Source organism: Symphalangus syndactylus, chromosome 14 (assembly GCF_028878055.3).
Source record: "Symphalangus syndactylus isolate Jambi chromosome 14, NHGRI_mSymSyn1-v2.1_pri, whole genome shotgun sequence".
In the NCBI taxonomy this organism is placed as follows: domain Eukaryota; kingdom Metazoa; phylum Chordata; class Mammalia; order Primates; family Hylobatidae; genus Symphalangus; species Symphalangus syndactylus.
The window spans coordinates 11,507,099-11,527,771 of NC_072436.2; the positions used below are offsets into that span (position 1 = coordinate 11,507,099).

Consider the following 20,673-nt stretch of genomic DNA (forward strand, 5'->3'; position numbering starts at 1 on the left):
GCCCATTCCCCAGGAGATGATCCCGTTTGCTGTGGTGGGCAGTGACCACAAGTACCAGGTCAACGGCAAGAGGATCCTTGGGAGGAAGACCAAGTGGGGCACCATCGAAGGTACTCGCTGCAGGCGCCGGGGCTCCAGACAGATGGGAAGACAGTTTCTTCTGCTGACCCAGAGCCTGTGGGCCACGCCTGAGCCAGGGACTTGTGGAACCTCATCCACTGCCTTGCCCCACCCAGAGGGAGGTGTCTCCTTGTCCCCACTCAACCCTTGGGAAAGTGAGAGGGCAAGTGGCCCGTGCAGGTGCCTCCACCCCGGACCTCCCCCCGGGCAGGGAAAGATTCAGGGAGACAGGAGCTGGGATGGGGGCCGCCAAGTTCTGGGTCCTGGTGCAGGCTCTTTCATAGGCACCTGTGTGGCTCTGGACAAATCGCCCACCCTCTCTGGGCCGAGAAAAAGGGTGGGCTGTAGCTCTGTGAGCCAGATGGACCCTCGGACCCTTGCCCTGCTGAAGTTCCTGGGACCCTCACACCTTAGTCTCTTGTGGCTGTTGTAACCAATTAATTAATTAAGCCCAAACGAGGGGGCTTAAAACAACACAAATGTATTTTCACAGTTCCAGAAGCCAGAGGTCCGAAATCAGGGGCTGTTTCCTTCTGAGGCCCTGAGGACCAGCCTCTTCCATGCCTGTCTTCTTCTGGTGGCACCTGGCAATCCTGGTTGTCTTGTAAAGGCATCACATGCTCTAATCTCTGCCCCATTGTCACAGGGCCTTCTTCCCTGTGTCTCTGTCCTGTCCCTCCTCCTCCTCTTTTTTTTTTTTTTTTTTGAGACAGTGTCTCGCTCTGTCACCCAGGCTGGAGTGCAGTGGTGCCACCTCAGCTCACTGCAACCTCTGCCTCCTGGGTTCAAGTGATTCTCCTGCCTCAGCCTCCCGAGTATCTGGGATTACAGGCACGTACCACCCACCTGACTTAATTTTTGTCTTTTTAGTAGAGACAGGGTTTCACCATGTTGGCCAGGCTGGTCTTGAACTCCTGACTTCAGGTGATCTGCCCACCTTGGCCTCCCAAAGTGCTGGGATTACAGGTGTGAGCCGCCAAGCCCGCCCTCTTTCCTTCTTGTCATAAGGATGCCTGTCTTTGGACTTAGGGCCTACCCTAAGTGGATGATCCCATCTGGAGATCCTTAATGAATCTTTTAAAGAAAGACGCTTTCCAAGTAAGGTCACAGTCATGGGTACCAATGCCTGGACCTTGACCATGTCTTTGAATGGATGGGAGCCCCTGGGGGGCCACAGTTCAACCCACTCCTGGCGGTGACACCCCGGGAGGGATGGGCCCCAACGTTTCCTTCGCCTTCCTCTCTCATTAGAATGGACGAGGGGAAGGTGCAGAGGGAAATGGAGCAGGAAAAGCCACTTTGCTGTGGGAGAGCACTTGGCTGAAAGGCCCAGTAGAGCAGGAAGCACAAGGCTCTTCATTTTCCAGGGCCTCAGTTTTCATCATCCACAAAGTGGGTGCAGTGTGCCAAGATTTTAGTGAGTTGAGAGACTGTCCCAAAGACCACAAGAGCTTTTTGGGAAGCTGTTGCTCTAAGAAAATGGTCATAATGACAATTACCAGGAGGCATCAAACGCTCCTGTGCCGCTGGCTTGACATGGGTTATCTCATTTCATGTCCGAAGCTCCCCGCACCCACCCTCCTTGCAGAGTTGAAGAGGTGCTATGAGCAGAAAACCTGCCAAGGGACCCAGAACGGGAGGCGGCTCTAGAAGCTACAGCTCCAGTCCTGCACCAGACTCCCTCGAGATGGGAGTTCATGCCTGGAGGAGGGTGTGGAGAGGCACGCGGCCCTTGCCCCTGTCTGCCCTCCTCCCCTACCACCGCCCCTGCCGGGCCCACCCTGCGGGAGCTGCCCAGCTGGGTGCAGCTTGGGTGTTTTCCAGTATCCGCCTGTGGTGTCAGGCTGCCTTGCCTCCCCTTGGCCCCCTGCCTGCAGTTCCTGTCTTCCTCTCTGCCCAAAGAATTCTTGCTGTTTAGGAACCTATTTATGAAAGGCAGGTTTAGGAGAGTTAGGGGTGGATGAGCCTGGGATGGGCCGGCGGCTTTGCTATGGGCGTGCCTCTGCTGCACCCTGGTGGCCAACTTGAGTACTGCAGGTGGCCGGTGACAGAAACTGTCAGGAAATGCACAAGAGAAGTCCCTGCACCTCTCTGACCTGTGCGTTGTTGAGCACCACGGGCTCCAGCTGAGGAAGAGCCTGGAACCTGTCAGGACAGTGAGGTGGTGGGGCCCACATTCCAGCAGTCTTATATGAGGAGCCTGGAAACGTGCCTTCAACACTGATGGGTTTTTATATCAGCGGCCCCATGAGTTCATAGCTGACCTGACACCAGGGCTAGTAAGGGCTGTGCCTGGTTCTTGCCTCCCACTTGGTGAACAGCATCTTGAGGTACCCTTCCCATCCTTAGAAACCACCCCAAGTATTGTCAATAGAAATGTGGGGTGTAATTGATCATACCATGAACTCATTTAATCCTCATGTCCCTGGGAGGTGGGTAACGTTATTATCCACGTTTTATGGATGAGGAAACTGAGGGAATGAGAGTAACTTGCCTGAGCCAGGGAGCAGCGATCACACTCTCCAGCCTGAGAGCCCCATTCTTCCTGCCGGCTCTCGCTGCCTGTCAGTGTTAGATGAGAGTGCTGCTGGTCAGTCTGCAGGAGGTTCTAGTGTGGACACCGCCCTACACAGGGCCATGGCAGGAGGGCCTAGGCAAAGGCAACCGGCGTAGCACTGACAGCACTTGAGGGCTGGGCAAGGCGGAGGCAACGTGGAAGCCCCGGCCCTGCCTGCTGGCCTACCAAGTAAAAACCAGACATTTTTAACTTGGGGAAAAGCCATGTGGCTCTGCAATGGGGCAGCCTGGAGCCAGCTGTATGGGTTCTGAATCCCACTCCAGCCTTATGAGCTGTGGAGCTCAGACAGACACAGTTCTTGCATTCTCTATGCCCCATTTTCTTTTCTTTTCTTTTTTTTTTGTTTTTTGAGATGACGTTTCGCTCTTTTGCCCAGGCTGGAGTGCTGTGGCACGATTTTGGCTCACCACAGCCTCCACCTCCTGGGTTCCAGTGATTCTCCTGCCTCAGCCTCCTGAGTAGCTGGGATTACAGGTGCCTGCTACCAGGCCCGGCTAATTTTTGTATTTTTAGCAGAGATGAGGTTTCATCATGTTGGCCAGGCTGGTCTCGAACTCCTGACCTCGTGATCCACCTGCCTCGGCCTCCCAAAGTGCTGGGATTGCAGACCTGAGCCATGGTGCCCAGCCTCTATTCCCCATTTTCATAAGATAATGGGGATAACAAAAGTATCACAAGAGACACTTGCAGGTGTGTGAAGACGAAATTCATCACACGGGAGGGCACCAGGTGTCTTTATTTGCCTTCCCTGCCCTGCTCCCCACCTCCAGTGATGCCGTTCACTGCCCTCCTCGTTAAAAGGCCTTCTGTTATATAACAGTTATACGTGCCAGGCGCCGTGCGTTCATATAGGAGTTATGAAGCACAGCAATAAAATGACCACTCTGAGATGGCCAACTCGAGCCCGAGGGCACTTGTGGGTGCCTGTGGCCTCCTGCCCAGTCTCCCTGAGAAGTGGCCACTGTCCCGAGCTTGGGCTTGTGTGTGTTGTGTGAAGCGCACGTGTCCCTGATCAATGTTTAGCTTTGCTGATTCTTGAGCTTGTGAATGGTCGTCCACAGTATGTAGTCCCTGTGTGTGTCCCTGTGTGTGTGTGCTCTGAGCGCATGCGAGGTGGATGGGGCCGTGGGGGGTAACACCCTGTGGGCCACAGGTTTTCTTTAAAATCCCAGTTCCGATTCCTGCCTCATCCCATTCCCAGCAGCCCAGCCCCCTGCCTGTCTTCAGGCCTCTGCTGGGACATCCTGCTCTCCCTGGTCACCCCAGTGGTGCGGGGCCCACGGCCCTGGCTTCTCCACTGTGGCTTCCTTCCATGCTCCTATTGGCCTGGTCACTGTGCCATCTCCCATTAGCCAGGAACTTTCTGGAGAGCAGGAGCTGAGCTGTCCAGGAGCAGGGGCTGGTACTGGTCACCCCAGTATCCCCCAGACTGAGAGCAGTGCCAGGTGTCCTATACTCAGCTGCAGAGCAGGTGGTTCCTCTGCCCTCCTGCCCATGGGGCTGCCCTCAGACTCTGCTTTTGGCACTAGCATTGCTGGGCAGGGGGAGAGAGGTGGGGTCTGGGCAGAGCTTCTCCACCGGGACATTCAAGCCCCTCCTGTCTCCTCTCCTAGTTGAAAACACCACACACTGTGAGTTTGCCTACCTGCGGGACCTTCTCATCAGGTGAGAGACAGGGTGCTTGGGTGGGGCTGACGGCTTCACCCCTAAGAGGGCCCTACAGCAGGTGGGGGCAGTGGGTGTGGGGCCGAAGCCCTGGGCAGAGTGGGTGCACCTGCCACCTGCCTGCCCTGCCCTCGGGAAGATCCTGGAAGCCCATCTTCTAAAAAGCAAGCCCACTGGGAAGTGAAGCAAGCAGTGAAGATCCTTTTTAACCCCTGCGAAGTTGGCTGGATGGGAAGGCTGAGCTTTGATCCACCGTGGCCTGGCCCTTTAGAGCTGCCCGGTGGCCACTGAGGGCCCAGTGAGGCCTCATGTGCAGGCCCTGCTGGCAGCGTGGGGTGTCTCCAGCTCCGACCCCAGTGGCCTCTGACCCCTACCCCTTTCACCTGGCTGAGGCTTCTCCTTGTTTCCCTTGAGGCCAGGCAAGGAGGGGAAGCCCCGTTGGAGACGGTGCCGGGTGGGTGGTCCCTGGAGTGGGGGCCCTGGCCTGGGCAGGTGAACGGGGTGGGGGGGCTCCTTCCGGGGTGCCAGGGGCTCTTAGGTTCTTCCTCAGCAAGCAGGTGGCATGGATGATGGGAATGTTATCAACAGGAGGGGCCTCCAGGTTGGGGGGAGCAGGGGTGAGGGGATCCCGGGAGCTGTTCTGCATCGTGGGGAGACTGGCCTTTCCAACCTCCCTCCAGATTATTCCTCCTGAGCTGCAGAGGAAGGAAAATCTGAGCCCAGGACTTTTTTTTTCCTGGGGACAAGGGCAACCCAGCCCTTTGCCCCAGGCCACCTGCCTGCCACAGGCCATAGTCCTGGAGGCCGGTGGTCACCCACTGCCTCCACCCTGCCAGCACCCTGGACACCGGCCTGGAGCAAGAATGCTCCAGCCCTGTCCCTCTGAGTCTGTGCACTGTCCCTGGGCCCTGGACCAGCCATAGGGTGGACCCAGAGGGAGACATACGCACTGGAATATGTGTGTTCTGACTGAGTCTGGGCTTACCGGGGCACTGACCCTTTCCCCCAAAATGTGTACCAGATCTGGTCCAACATGGTGGGCCTGGGGGACCCCATGGGGAGCCAAGCAGTCAGGATGGGGAGTGGGGGTGGGGGCAGGCGGGCCTGAGTCCCAGGTAGACTGAGCAGGGCCCCTGCCCCCTGCTCTGGCCCCACGGCCCCCACCTCACTGACCCGCCCCTCTGCCCCCAGGACGCACATGCAGAACATCAAGGATATCACCAGCAGCATCCACTTCGAGGCCTACCGTGTGAAGCGCCTCAACGAGGGCAGCAGCGCCATGGCCAACGGCGTGGAGAAGGAGCCAGAAGCCCCGGAGATGTAGACGCCACCCTGCCCACCCCCTGGGATCCTGCCCCCAAGTCTTTTCCATCCCCCCCAGGCCCTCCCACTGCCCCATTTTATTTTATATTATTTTCTCCACTTGTCATCGTTCCCCATCCCTTCCACATGCTGCCAGGAAACAAGGGAAGGGGCCTCCCTCCGAGTGAGTCAGTGATGAGCCCGCAGCCTCCCCCAGGTTGTGGGGAGGCTGCGATGGAGCCAGAAGCAGGGGTGAGAGCACCCACTGAATTGACGTGACCCTCCGTCCCCAGGCCTGGCTCCCCGAGGGCTCAGAAGAGCAGCTTCGGTGTGCAGATCATCCGTCCGCGTGGGGTTCTCAGTGCCGGAGGCCTTGGGGTGGGGGCCAGTCCACGCACATGCAGAGGGGCCCAGTGGGCTGCATGATCCCCTCCATCCCCATCGGCCCTGTCCCCTGGAGTGTGTCAGAGCCCAGGGGAGAATGCAGCCCACCAGGGTCACCTGGACCCCCTGCCCGCCACATGGCGTGGCCATCACTCAGCCCCCACCCCTGCCCTGCTCCTAAGGGTAGAAAATTCCAGGGTCCCCTGCCACTGACTGCCCAGCCACTCCAAGCCCCCTGGCAGCTGCCCCTCCTGGAGCAGAAAGTGCCTTTATCTCAGCCATCCGCAGGCTGCTCGGCCAGTTGCGGGGACAGGCTGGAATGAGGGAGGCGTCTTCATCTCCCTGCCATCCCCCTCTCATGCCACCCCCTCCCACCGGGCTGCAGGTGCTGCTGATGCGCTGGGATCTGATTGAGGATGAAAAGGAAGGAGAGATGACCCCCACCCCCTCATCCCCCAGTTTTGAAAAGGTCCAAGCAAGTGAGTCTGGTGGAGGAGCTGAGGGAGGGAGCCATGGAAGGTGCCAGAAGGAAGGTTGGCGAGGGCACATGTGGGCCGTGGCTTGGGCTGGTCAGAGTGGCCTGAGCTGCCTGGCGCCTGCCCCGCCCAAGTGACCAGGGAAGTGTGTGTGTGTCCATGTGTATGCGTGTCCGTCTGTCTGTCTAGTGTCTGGGTTTGGCCCGAGACTGGGCTGTGGTTACATTAATGCCCAGCCAGCCACCCCCACCACTCACCCCTCCTGGCCCAGGCCTTGCTGACTCTGTGACCTGGGGAGGTGGGAGGCCAGGCGAACCTGACTCTGTTGTCCTACCCCTGCCTGGGCCCTTCCCCTCAGAGCCCATGGTAACGAACCCCTAGAAAGGAGAGACCGGGCGTCAGGGGTGCACAGTCCACAGTGAGCTGAAGAGTGAGGTTTCATGGCAGCACGGCCCAGCCCCTCACCCTCTGTCCGCACGAGGGGACCTGTGTGGGCTGTCTTTGCAGGGCACAGATGACCAAAGTCCCTTCCTGCTTCCTGTTCTCTGTCTTGCTCCTGGGGAGAAAGAGGGACCTGATGAGACTTCACACAGGTGCACACATCACCGGGTGCATCTGCAGGCACCGGGCTGGCTCCTTGCAGCCAGGAGAAGGTCAGCGAGAGGGAGTGTGAGTGTGTGTGCATGGAAGTTGGGGCACTGGGCGTCTGACTCCCTCCCCACCCAAGAGAGAAAGGACCCCTCACCATCCCCACTGGCGAGACAGTTTACTTGCCAACTTGCCATGTTTTTGCCAAAACCAAGATTTTGAAGGAAATGAGTGGCCAGCGCCAGGGCCCAGGCCATGTGGCCCGCCCAGCCTCAATGTCACTTGGTGGCAGGGTGGGGTGGGGGGTGGGGAGCAGCATCCCAGCCTTGAGATGCTTCACTTTCCTTCTCTGTAACCAGACTTCGAAAAATCATTCGTTTCATCAGGCTCTGTTCCTCAATGGCCTTTTGCTACGTGCCTCCCGAGAAATTTGTCTCTTTTTGTATAAATGACAAAGTATTGAAAATGTATTTCCTGAAAAAATGTTTCAAATGCAGAAACCCAGAAGGCTCCTGAGTGAGAATGTTTTTTCTGCCCCTGAAGTGCAGTTCTTTGGGCCTCGGGACAGGCTGGGGTCAGCTGCAGGTGGGTGAGAAGCATGGACAAGAAAAGCTAGGCCGGGTGTGATGGCTCATGCCTGTAATCCCAGCACTTTGGGAGACTGAGGCAGGTGGATCACAAGGTGAGGAGTTTGAGAGCAAACTGGCCAATATTGTGAAACCCTGTTTCTACTAAAAATACAAAAATTAGCTGGGCATGGTGGTGTGCACCTGTAGTCCCAGCTACTCGGGAGGCTGAGGCAGAAGAATCGCGTGAACCCCAGAGGTAGAGGTTGCCGTGAGCCAAGATCATGCCACTGCACTCCAGCCTGGGCGACAGAGCAAGACGCTGTCTCAAAAAAAAAAAAAAAAAAAAAGGAAAGAAAGAAAAGGTAAGGCCAGGTTAGATCTTGAATTCAGACTCCCAAGATTTAAAACTAACAAACTCCCTGAGAACTTATAATTCCAGAGCACTGTGAAGAGTGAGAATAGCATCAAGGCGATTGCTGGGGGGTTGTTTAGTCTACTTGGGGTAAAGGTTCCCAGGGCTTGAGAAGCACTCAGCGGAGATGACTGAAAAGCCAGTGGCAGATCTGAACATTCATTAAAGTGGGAGATCTGAAGGGCGTCCACAGGGGGCGCTGGAAGCTGCTTCTAGTTAGTGTATCCTTGAAAATAAGTTTTTCTGTTTTATTTTTTGAGACAGGGTCTTGCTCTGTAACCCAGGCTGGAGTGCGGTGGCACAATCACAGCTCACTGCAGCCTCTACCTTCCAGGCTCAAGCAATCCTCCTGAGTAGCTGGGACCACAGGCATGTACCACCACACCTGGCTAACTTTTTCATTTTTCGTAAAGATAGGATCTCACTATGTTGCCCAGGCTGATCTCAAATTCCTAGCCTCAGGTGATCCTCCTGCCTTGGCCTCCCGAAGTGCTGGGTTTATAGGCGTGAGCCACAATGCCTGGCTGACAGTAAGTTTTTCTTTTGGAAATTTATATTAGATTGAACTCCGGACTGGTCAGTATTTGACGGTTGTTTTATGCCAACCTAACTCATTCCAAGAGAACTTGACTCCAAATAGACTAGAACTCAGAACCTTGGCTGAGTGAGCTTTTCTTTGCAGGTGAGCTTAGGAAGTAAGGTTCAGGGAGCTCTGTTCTGGATGCCCTTGGTGTGTGCAGAAGGGGCCTCACCTGGATCCCTTCTCCCACGTGTATTAGTGCCTTGCAGCTGCCTTAACAGACAACCATGCAGTGGGGCTGAAAACAGCAGAAATGTATTCTCACAGTTCTAGAGGCCAGAGGTCTGAGATCCAGGTGTCCCAGGGCCTCGCTCCCTCCAAAGTCTCTAGGGGAGGATCCTGTCTCCTCCCCCAGCTCCTGCTGGCCGCTTCACTCCCATCTCTGCCTCTGTCTTCACACAGCCTTCTCTCTCTTTGTCCTGGAGGGTCAAGAGGGCCAAGAGGGCACTCTTCCAGGACTTAGGGCCCACCTTGATTCACTTCGATCTCATTTAGATCCTCACCTTCATGACATCTGCAAAGATGCTTTTTTGAAATCAGGTCACATTCTAAGGTCTGAATGGATGTGAATTTGGTGAGGTGGGAGACACTGTTGGACCCCCTACATCCCCTTCCGCCCCCCTGTTTCAGGACCTCCAGGACAACACGGGGAGCAGAGTGGTAAGTGGGAAAGCCCTAATTTGGGACTCGGAAGGTCTGGGTTCCAGGCTGACTCTGCCACCAAAACTTGGGGTTGTCTCAGCCTCTCTGGGCACCCCCTGGCTCTTCTGCCAGGCACCTGACTTCTGCATCTTTTGGAGAAAGCAGACAGGTTCCTCTGAATGAACTGATGGGCATTGGCCCGGTGGAGCCTCTGCGCCATGGGCCGGTGTCTGCCGTGAGCACAGGCAGGTTGAGTCAGGTCAGCCCCTGTGAGTCAGGGTGCCAGCCTGCAGCCTGATTCCAAAAGAGGGTCTTTGCAGATGTCATTAAGGTAAGGATCTAAATAATCACTAACGCCCTTCCAGCTGTGATGGCTTTGCCTCTCCCCCATCTGAAGTTCCTGGCAGTCCCTCTGCCTTGAAGTCCTCTTCCTACAGACTGAAGTGTCTCCATTTTCACCCGCATTGTCCATCCTTGCACACAGGGAGCCTGTCCAGCGGCTGCTCTCTTTGGGACCGACCATCCTCTCCAAGTCCTGGCCTCAGAACTCCAGTTCCTCCCCACTTGGCCAGCATGATCCTCCTAGTCATCTTGTGCCTCTAAACCACACCCAGCCAGCCCCCTGCCCCCTATGCCATGGTCATCTCATCGACCAGACCATCCCCAGTACCCAGCCACCCTGCACCGCCCACCCAGCGATGCTGGCAGGGAGGCCCTCTTGCCACCCAACCGAGCAAGTCTCTTGCTGTAGAACCAGAGTGACCACTGTTCCAATTTGCCTGAAAATGAGGGCTTTCCAAGCACACAGGACTTTCAGTGCTAAAATCAGGAAAGTCCTGGGCAAAGTGGACAAGTTGGCCACCCTGGTTGGGATCCCCGTGCCACCCCGCCCCTTCTCCTGCCTCTCGGAGCCCTGGCCTCTACACTTGTTCAACCCCAGAGGTTCTGAAGGAGCTGCATGGACCAGGTCGTCCCCAGGGAGGGACCCAGGGAGAGCAGGAAGGCCCCGAGAACAGGCCCCATTCTCACACTGGCTCTGAGCTCCTGCATGGGAAGTGGGGAATCTCATGGGGGCTGTGGAGACCTGTGTCCCTGCTTCCTCCCCTGCTCCAGGCCGCGAGGTTTGAAGCCAGGAAAGAAAGTAAAATCAACAAGCAGGCTTTGGGCTTTTCCGGACCCAGCCTTGTAGGAGTCCCTGCATCCCCTGGAGTGCGGGGGCCAGGTGAGGATGCTGGCAGGTGGGCTCCACTCAGCTCCATCTGGATGTACCTGGGAGAAAGCTGGATGGGAACCCAGTGAGCCCACAGGGTGGGGGCTGTGCTTGGCACCTCCTCTTAGATGTGCATGTCCTTTCTCCTATTTTATTTTATTAATTTTTTTGAGGCAGAGTCTCACTCTGTTGCCCAGGCTGGAGTGCAGTGGTGCAATCTCGGCTCACTGCAACCTCCACCTCCCAGGTTCAAGTGATTCTCCTGCCTCAGCCTCCCAAGTAGCTGGGATTACAGGCGCCCACCACCACACCCAGCTAATTTTTGTATTTTTAGTAGAGACAGGGTTTCACCATGTTGGCCAGGCTGGTCTTGAACTCCTGGTTTCAAGCAATCTGCCCACCTCAGCCTCCCAAAGTGCTGGGATTACAAGTGTGAGCCACCGCACCTGGCCAACTCTCTCACATTTTAAAACACTACTTTCTGCCTACAAAAGTGGCGTACACAATGGGAAACGTGAGAAATAAATACCCCAGGAAGACCCTCAAAAGCCCCTGCGATGCCCGCCCCCAAGCCCTGGTCCTGGGGTGTCAGCCTCGGGTCTCCCTCCTGGTGCGGCATCCTTTTACCATTGCAGTAACTGGGAGGAAACGGTCCCCATGCATTGCTCCAAATCCCGCTGGATCTGGTTTTGGGGGTGCTGGGCTGCTGCCCAGGAGACTGGAAGGGGAGGAAGGTGTGTGCCCCTGAGGGATTCATAATCACTCTGTGCTGTGAGGATCCCACCCTGTGCGCTCCCAGAAAGTGGCTGGGGTTTTTCTGCTCCAGCAGGGAGCCCAGGTGAGGGTGTCCAGGTAGGTGGAAAGGTAGGTGGAGCAGGCTTCGAAAGCAGAACCCAGCAGAGTACCCCGTCTTCCTCCCATTGCCCCCCTACTCCCTCTCCTCCCCTCCCCTCCCCTCCCCTCCCCTCCCCTCCCCTCCTCTCCCCTCCCCTCCCCTCCCCTCCTCTCCCCTCCCCTCCCCTCCTCTCCCCTCCCCTCCCCTCCTCTCCCCTCCCCTCCCCTCCCCTCCTCTCCCCTCCCCTCCCCTCCCCTCCCCTCCCATCCTTTTGGAAGCAATGAGGGGAGAGGTTTCCACCGAGATTAGGCCCAGCTCAGGTGTCCTGAATGGTGGGAATCCGTGGAGGGCACAGGGGCGTCTCCTGCCCGGACCAGGAATGCTTTACAGATGTTGCAGCTGCCTCAAGGCATGGCCAGGAGGGGCCAGAGAAGCAGAACCAGCTGCACAGGGGACGCTGGGCTGGCGCCTGCACATGGGACAGTCATTGATTAAAATGTCACTTGTAAGGAGCCTAAATCTTCGGGTCCTCCTCGGAGAGTCCCAGGTAAGCTGTGTTCCTCGGGCTGATTCCAGGCTGGGCCAGGCTGGGCTGGGCTGCAGACCTCTGGGAACTGCCCACCCAACCCCGTACCACCAGGCTCCCTGCTCCTCCCGAAGGCCTTGGCCTTCAGTAAAATGCAAAAAGTTAAATGCTCTGGTTTTTCTCTGATAATAGAAGCAATGCCTGTCCATTGTAGAATGTTGGGAAAATAGAGAAGGGCAAGAGCAACAACAGGCACGGAACTCCACCCCTGCCGGTCAGTCTGCCTGTGCGTGGGAGTTAAAACAAAACGCTTCTGCAAACATTTGTTTTTTTTTTTTTTTTTTCCAAAATTAAGCTCCGATTGTGCATATCACCTGATAATCGAAATTATTTTTTGAAAACATAATTTTAACAGCTATATAGTACTCCATCATGTCAACATATGGAATGAAATGATGATTTCTAAATTCTTACTCTTGTCACCTGGGCAGCAGTTGGAGGCCTGGTGGGGGTCCATGTAGCGACTGGCTGGGCCGTCCCTGTCCCTCCTCCCAGATGACAGAGGTGCCTGGTGCTTGGCAAACTCACTTAGAAGGAGCAAGAAGCAACTGGGATGGCTTAGAAGCCCATGGTGGAATAGTCTCTTGTAAATGAAGAGACAAGAGGAGGCCGAGGACTGGTTTCCCCTTCTCCTTCCTGCTCCCACCCCTCCCCTCTTTCCCATCGAGTCTCTGGTCTCTGCCTTCAGGCTCATGGATGGGCAAAGCATCTTTGGAGAGCTTGCCTGCCAACCCTCAGAGTCACATACACGAAGGTCTCCTGGAGCTCAGAAGGTCAGGCACAAAGTCACTCCTTGACTCTGTTTATTAAAATATCTGTTTTTTTGAGCACTTTTCCCATGTAGACTCAACAGGGTCTCCCTCTGTTGCCCAGGCTGGAGTGCAGTGGTGCGATCATGGCTCACTGCAGCCTCGAACTCCCGGGTTCAAGTGATCCTCCTGCCTCTGTTCTCCGAGTAGCTGGGACCACATGTGTAAGACACTAAGCCTGGATAATTAAAAAAAAAAAAAAAAAAGTAGGCTGGGCACAGTGGCTCATGCCTATAATCCCAGCACTTTGGGAGGCTGAAGCAGATGGATCACCTGAGGTCAGGAGTTCGAGACCAGCCTGGCCAACATGGTGAAACCCTCTTTCTACTAAAAAAAACACAAAATTAGCTGGGCATGGAGGTGCATGCCTGCAATCCCAGGTAATCTCAGCTACTCAGGAGGTTGAGGCAGGAGAATCACTTGAACCTGGAAGGTAGAGGTTTTAGTGAGCCAAGATCAAGCTACTGCACTCCAGCCTGGGTAACAAGACCAAAACTCTGTCTCAAAAAATAAAAATAAATAACTTTAAAAAGTAGAGGTAGGGTCTCTCTGTGTTGCTCAGGCTGGTCTCAAACTCCTGGCCTCAAGTGATCCTCCCACCTTGGCCTTCCAAAGTGCTGGGACTCCGGGCATGAGCCACTGCACCTGGCTCAGCTTGGCATTTCTTGAATTTGGGTCCGTGTGGAAGAGTCCAGGAGGTCATTCCTCACAGATCGCTTACTGAGGAACCCCCCAGAGGTCAGAGTGGGGGTAGGTGAGGGGAGAGAGGGGCTGAAGGCAGATGCAAGGGGCCCCTAGGATGGCTGGTGTCAGTCCCAGGCCCAGGGACACAGCCAGGTGGAGAGAATGTGGGATTGGAGCCCAGGGGCTGGGCTAGAGGCCTGCATTGCTGCGTGTGCTTGGGCCTGGGGTTAACGGTGGGAGCCTCAGTGAGCTCATCTGACAAATGGGGATGAGGACCACCACGTAGTCATGATTCAACACTTCAGGGGAGAGAGGTAAGAAGGAGCCGCGGGCGGGATGAATTCTGACCCAAGCCAAGAGCCACCGTGGAGCCAGCACCCACCTGCACCAGGTTCTATGTCTGTAATCACATTAGCTCCCCCGGGAGCCCTGAAGGGTGGGCCGTGCCTGCCCCCTTTCTGGGTCCACTGAGCAGCTCTGGAGCCCGGGTTTGTGTTTAGCCTAGGCTCTCCCCGCTGCACCCTCTGCCTTGTACTCCCAGCAGGGCGCTGCAGCATCGTCCGGTTTTAGCAGGGTGAGGCGGCCCCCACAGACATGTGATGCAGAAAGTTCTCGACACCCCCAGCCAGCTCTCCGTGGGTCCTGTCCAGGGCCCTGCCCCGCGGCGCCCACTGCTGCTTCCGGGCAAGCCTCAGATTCCACTGGGATTCGGAGAAGTTACAGCTGAATCAATGCTGAGAGGCCATAGGAGAAAACATCTTCCTTCCCTTTCAAAGAGGACAGCTACGCATAATCAGAATAAAAAGGGGGTATAAATAATTCAAGCGGCCCAGAGTGAGTGGTTCTTGAACCATCTGCCTGATTTAAAAACTAATTACTCGGAGACTGGTGGCTGCGCGGAGCTGTGCACGCTCCTCAGGACGCTCACCGCCTCCTCTTCGGGCACCAGGAGTGGCGGCATCAGCCTGATCAGGCAGTCCTGGCACGTAGAGCACTGCCACGGCCTCTTCTATCTCCCTGACTCATAACTTCATCAGCGCCTGGGACCGGAAGGAAATGTAAGTCCTCTGAAGGAAACAGCCGCACGGAGGAGCCAGCAGCAGTCTCTCCCAGCAGATGAGCTGGGAGGTGTGGACCCAGTCTCAGGCAGGTTAGTGGAGCCCCAGATTCAACCCAAGGGATGACCCATTACAGGGGCTCAGCAGGACCTAAGGATCTTTACTCTTTATCTAAGGGTCCAAGGCACACTCTCCGCGTACACCCATCACCGTCTCCCTGGAGGGAGGGAGTTGGATCTCTGCTCTGATTCTTCTGCAGGAAGAATCACCAGGCCTGGTGGCTCGCACAATGGTCCCAGCCACTCAGAGGGCTGAGACAGGAGGATCGCTTGAGCCCAGGAGTTCGAGGCTGCAATGAGCTATGGTCACACCACTGCACTCCAGCCTGGACAACGGGCTGACCCTGTCAAGTCTACATGGGAAAAGTGCTCAAAAGACGGACATTTCAATAATATAATAATTACGGTTATATTTTGCCCTGCAGGTGAGTCGGGGAATCCTGCAGGAAGCCTCTCTCCTCATCCAGCCCCCACCCCTTGCCCTTCCCTACTCCTCTTCCTTGGAGACTTGCCTGGACCGTCAGCCCCTGCACAGCAGCCTGGGAGTGGGGCAGAGTGGGGTCGGGGGACAGAAAGACCCTGTCCTATAACAATGAACCCTGACATTTGCTTGGCACAGATTCTCATCCCTGTGTTCCCTCTGAAGAGGGCACATCAGGGGTTGCTGCTCCACTTCACAGATGAGGAAAGAGAGGTCAAGAAGGTTCAAAGTCATGCAGTGGAGAGTGTGGAGGTGACCTGCGCTCCCGACTTCCTCCTTCAGCAGCTTTATGTTCGGGTGCTGCTTGGGGACGTCTCTTCCTGTGCCCCCATCTTCTCTGGAAGGCAGCCAGGGCTGAAGCACGGCCACCTCACAACGTGTCATGCTGGGACATGTAGGGTCTCAGAGTGAGGTATATGTGTGCATGAGTGTGTTTATGAGTGCACATGTGAGAATTCCGATAAACGCACACACCCTCACAGCACAAAATGTGGGGAAAGACACAGGGTCCAAAACAGCCCACCAGGCTGTGCCTTGTGTTTGTGGGTTTAGCCCTGAGTGGGGAGGTGTTGAGATTAGCTGCACTCTTGGATGAGGGTGGAGAGGTGCTGCCACTGCCACTGTATGGCACCCAGCTGTGAGATGACCCCTCTGTTGATGCAGGCAGAATTACAAAATCAGCATTGCAAAACTCAGGAATGGGAACCAGGGACATCCATCTACACACATCAAAATGGTTAAAGGGGAAAAACAAATGTGCTGTCCATCTGCAAACTGTCTGCAGTTAAGCCCTCAGTGAGTCGACCCTTCAAGGTGGTATCAGCAGGGGAGAAAATTTTAGCTCCAGGCTCTCTGGGTTTTTCTTATCTACGCTGTACCTTCCTAAAGGCTGATTTCTTTTAGGTAATGCACATCCTCCCGTCTCCATCATATTTTCTTTGTAAGCTCTTAGACTGTGTTCATTTGCAAAGATCATCAAAGGGGAGTTTTCTCTGGAGCTGGTTTTGACTCCTGGTTCTTCTACTTACCAGCTGGGTGACTGCAGATGGGTGACTTAGCCTAGGTCCATGCCTCAGTTTCTCCATCTATAAAATGGTAACAACAGTACCCAATTCATAGGATTGTTATGATTAAATAAGTTAGTTCATGTGAAGCACTTACAGTAGTGTCTAGCCAATGAGTGTTTCATAGATGTGAGCCATCACTATCACCATTGACATCACCACCACCATCGTCATCACCATCATCATCATCACTATAATCACTATCAACATTACCATCATCACCCTCACTATCATTATCATCACTATCATCATCACCATCACTACCATCATCACCATGACCATCATCATCACCTTCTCCATCATTATCATCATTATTATCATCACATCATCAGTATCATCACTACTATGATCACCATGATTACTTCCATCATCCCATCATTACCATCATCACCATCATTATCATCATCACTATCATTATCATAATCACCATCACCATCATGATCATCACCATCACCATCATCAATATCATTACTACTGTGATCACCATCACCACCACCATTATCCCATCATTATCATTTTCACTATCACCATCATCACCATCTCCATCATTATCATCTCATCATCATCACCATCATCATTACCATTACCATCATCACCATCACTATTATTACTATTATCATCATCACCACCATCACCATCATCATCACCATTACCATCATCACCATCTCCATCATTATCATCTCATCATTATCACCATCACCATCATCATTACCATTACCATCATCACCATCACTATTATTACTATTATCATCATCACCACCATCACCATCATCATCACCATTACCATCATCACCATCTCCATCATTATCATCACATCGTCAGTATCATCACTACTATGATCACCATCATCACTACCATCATCCCATATTATCACCATCATCCCATCATTATCACCATCATCCCATCATTATCACTGTCACCATCATTATCATCATCACCATCACCATCATCAGTATCATCACTACTGTGATTACCATCACCACCATCATCCCGTCATTATTTCTATCACCATCATCATCACAACTACCATCACCATCATCATCACCACTATCATCATCATCATCACCACCATCATTAGCATCACCATCATCACCATCACCATCATCTCCATGAACATCACCATCACCACCATTACCATCATCATCACTACTACTACCTTACCATCAATGTAAGGTACCTACTGCCTTACCTAGCACCATCAATATCACCATAATTATTATCATCACCATTACCATAATCAGCACGATTATCACCACAACCATCAATATCATCATCATTTTCTCCATCATCACCATCAACATCCTGAAACTGAAATAAAAAGGCCCTGCTGTGGCCTCATCTTGCTCCTCTGCTCTGGAATCAGAAGGAGTAAAAGCCAGCCAAGTGGAGGGCAGAGCTGACAGCAAAGGAGAAGCCAGGCTGTTTGCTGCCCAGGCCTGGCTGGCACCCCTCCTCCTGGGATGTAGCAGCTTTCTGAGCATGTCCTCAGTATGAGGCTTCCCTGTGCTGCTTCTCCCTGAATGTTGACAATAGTCCCACGGGGCAGGTGCCATCACGGTGAAGTTGAGGTACAGAGAGGTCAAGGAGCTTGGCCAGGGTGCACAGCTGGTGAGGAACTGAGTCAGGATGTAAAACACTGTCTAATCTGTGGTCCAGTGGCATCCACTGCACTTCACTGCCCACAGTAGGGGTGGGGGTGGGGGTGGCAGGCTCCCTGTTGCCTCAGACTAAAGAAGTGCTCAAGGCTGGCTGTGCGTACTGGGACCTCTCTCCTGGGCCATGAACCCCAGTATCTATTTTTAAATGTGGAGCACCTATTCATGGAGGCAGCACCATGCTGGGCCCTGGAGGAACAAAGCAGGCAAATAAATCAGGACTCTGAACCTGGGGGTGGCCAGTTGGGTGGGGAGGACAGACATGTACACAGAGCATCATAATACAGTGAAGCCAGTGACATGACAGAGGTACACGGAGGCCACAAGTGAAGGTTCCCAGAGGAGGGGCACCTACCCTTGTTGGCAGGGCCAGTGCTGAGGGTCAATTACACCCTTTATATTCTTCATAAATTACACAGTCTCAGATTTTTTTTTTTTTTGAGACAGAGTCTTGCTCTGTCATCCAGGCTGGAGTGCAATGGTGCGATCTCAGCTCACTGCAACCTCCGCCTCCTGGGTTCAAGCATTCTCCTGCTTTGGCCTCCTGAGTAGCTGGGATTACAGGCACATGCCACCCCACCTGGCTAATTTTTGTAGTTTTTAGTAGAGATGGGGTTTCACCATGTTGGTGTGGTCTTGAACTCCTGACCTCATGACCCACCCACCTTGGCCTCCCAAAGTGCTGGGATTACAGGTATGAGCCACTGTGCCCAGCCTTAGATACTTCTTTATAGTAGTGTGAAAATGGACTAATACAGTATGCATTCATTGAGTTTCTTGGATCTATTGGCTGATCTCTTTAGATTCTGGAAAATTCTCAACAACTATTCCTCAAATATTTACTCGCCTCATGCTCCTTTTCTTCTCTTTCTGGTGCTCCAATTTCATGTATGTTAATGTTTTTCCACCGTTCTTCAACACTCTGTTCTTTTTTAAATTTTTATTTTGTTAATTCTTTTTCCCTTTGAATTTTAGTTTGGATAATTTCTATTGACTAGTCTTTAAGATCCTTTCAGTTTTATTGATCTTTTCTTCTACTGTGTTCAATCTACTGTTAAGCCATCAAACAAACTCTTTGTATCTAATATTATAGTTTTCATCTCCAGAATTTCCATTTGGTTATTTTATAGTTTCCATTTCTGTGCTGAAATTTCCCATCTGTTCACACATGCTGTCTACCTTTCCCACTAGATCTTTTAACATCTTTAGTTTATTTAAGATCTTTGTCTAATAATTCCAACACTCAGTCATCTGTGGGTCTACTTCTATTGGTAATTTTTCCCCTGATTATTAGTCACATTGCTCTGCTTCTTTGCATGTCTTGCAATTTTTTTTAGTCTGAAATGTGGTATATTTTTCATAAAGTAGTGCCTATAGTAAGTATATGTCTCCTGGAAAAAGAATGTACCCCTTCTTCTATTGAGCCATTAGTGTGAGGGACTGAGTCAATCTAATACACAGTTGACTTGGATCTGGGCTTTAATGAAGCTTCAGTTAAAGTCACTTCACCACTCACTTCAAATGTTTTGAAAGTAGGATCAGGTCTTTCCCTTAAGTAAGTGTTTGAGAGAGAAGAGGACAGTATAAAAAATGTAATGTGTGCCTGTATTAGAAAGGTCAGAGGGCTTTGAGGATGTAAACATGGTGTATAAAGGTGAGTGTTATTAAACAGGATATTGTAACAATGCAGAGATGGTTGGTAACTTTCAGAGGATGAAAGATCTTATTCTTGAAGCTTTAGATGTTACAGCTGGGAATGGTAAAAATAATAACAGATACTATCCTGATGAAGGGCATTCTGGGCCTGAACCCAATCACTTCAAAGACCCTGAAAGAATTCTCAGGACTCCAAATCAATTGGCCATAAGCCACTGCTGCTTCCACATATTAAAAAAATGCTAACATCCCAGTCCTACTTCCAAACCCCAGCACAGGCTGTGTTGTCCCCCAGGGTAATTTAACACCAGAAAACAAAAACTTCATTGGTCCTGGTCCAGATTTCTGTGTCCTGGCCTCACCCATAAAGGGGGCTCCCATTAGCTAACCTGCTCAGCTCCCCGCCACACTTCCCACAGAGTTTTCTAGCTTTTGTCAGCTCAAGGCAGCCCTTGAAAACTGTAGAATCTGAGGGGGTGTGTATCTAATAAAGTTGGAGCTCTGTAATTTAGCAATTACTGTAACCCACACTTGTAATTTAGGGGGTTTCTTGTAATTCTTTGTACTCTTTCTTTTTGAAAAAATATGCAGCCTTAATAGCTTCCTCTTTAATGCTCCAAAGGCCGATATTTGCCACTCCCCATCCCCTGTCAGCTGCAGAGCACAAAGAAGTGTGCAGATCGTGTTGAGGCTGCTTTTCAGGGATTAGAAAGTTTAGTTTAATGCTCAGCATCTCCGAAAGGAAACTGAACTTGCTCCTTGTAATCGTGCATTTCTTCAAAGCTCTGAATTCCTCTTCAAGGTTGGTCATTAGTATGGATTAAAAACTGCTGAGAGGTGTAATCTACCCACCTTTCTACATTCTACTATTAGGCCAGTCTCCTCACTGCTTCCTGAATGTGCTAGTGTTAATTTTGCTCATCTATCTTTATTTGTGCAGTTACCTGTTTGTTCATTTAAGATTTTTTTTTCTTTTTTTGAGAACCTCTATGTGCTAGACTCTAGGCTCACTACCAGGAATCTAAATCATAAAGGACAGGACCGCCTCTGTCCAGGAGTTTGTAGTCTGGAAAGACAGATGACTCTATCATAACTACACTCAAGATATGAGGTGTGATGACAGAGCTGGCATAGAGGGTGATGGAAGCCAGGGGGTGGCACCTAACAGACTGAGCTGTGAGAAGTAGCTATTTGGAAGCCATGCTATGATGGCAAAAAGAGGTGAGAGAGGCAAAGCGTGGGAAGGAATGGTCCACAAAG

General features: G+C 52.7%; 3 pseudogenes; all 3 read left to right on the forward strand.

The window, feature by feature from the left end:
- The window catches only part of LOC129461794 (septin-9-like), a 32,858-nt pseudogene extending 26,918 nt beyond the window's left edge, over window positions 1–5,940 (forward strand).
- LOC129462350 (proline-rich protein HaeIII subfamily 1-like) lies at window positions 5,935–6,662 on the forward strand (annotated as a pseudogene).
- Window positions 6,663–6,753: 91 nt separating this feature from the next.
- Window positions 6,754–11,462, forward strand: LOC129462351 (uncharacterized; annotated as a pseudogene).
- Window positions 11,463–20,673: the final 9,211 nt, after the last annotated feature.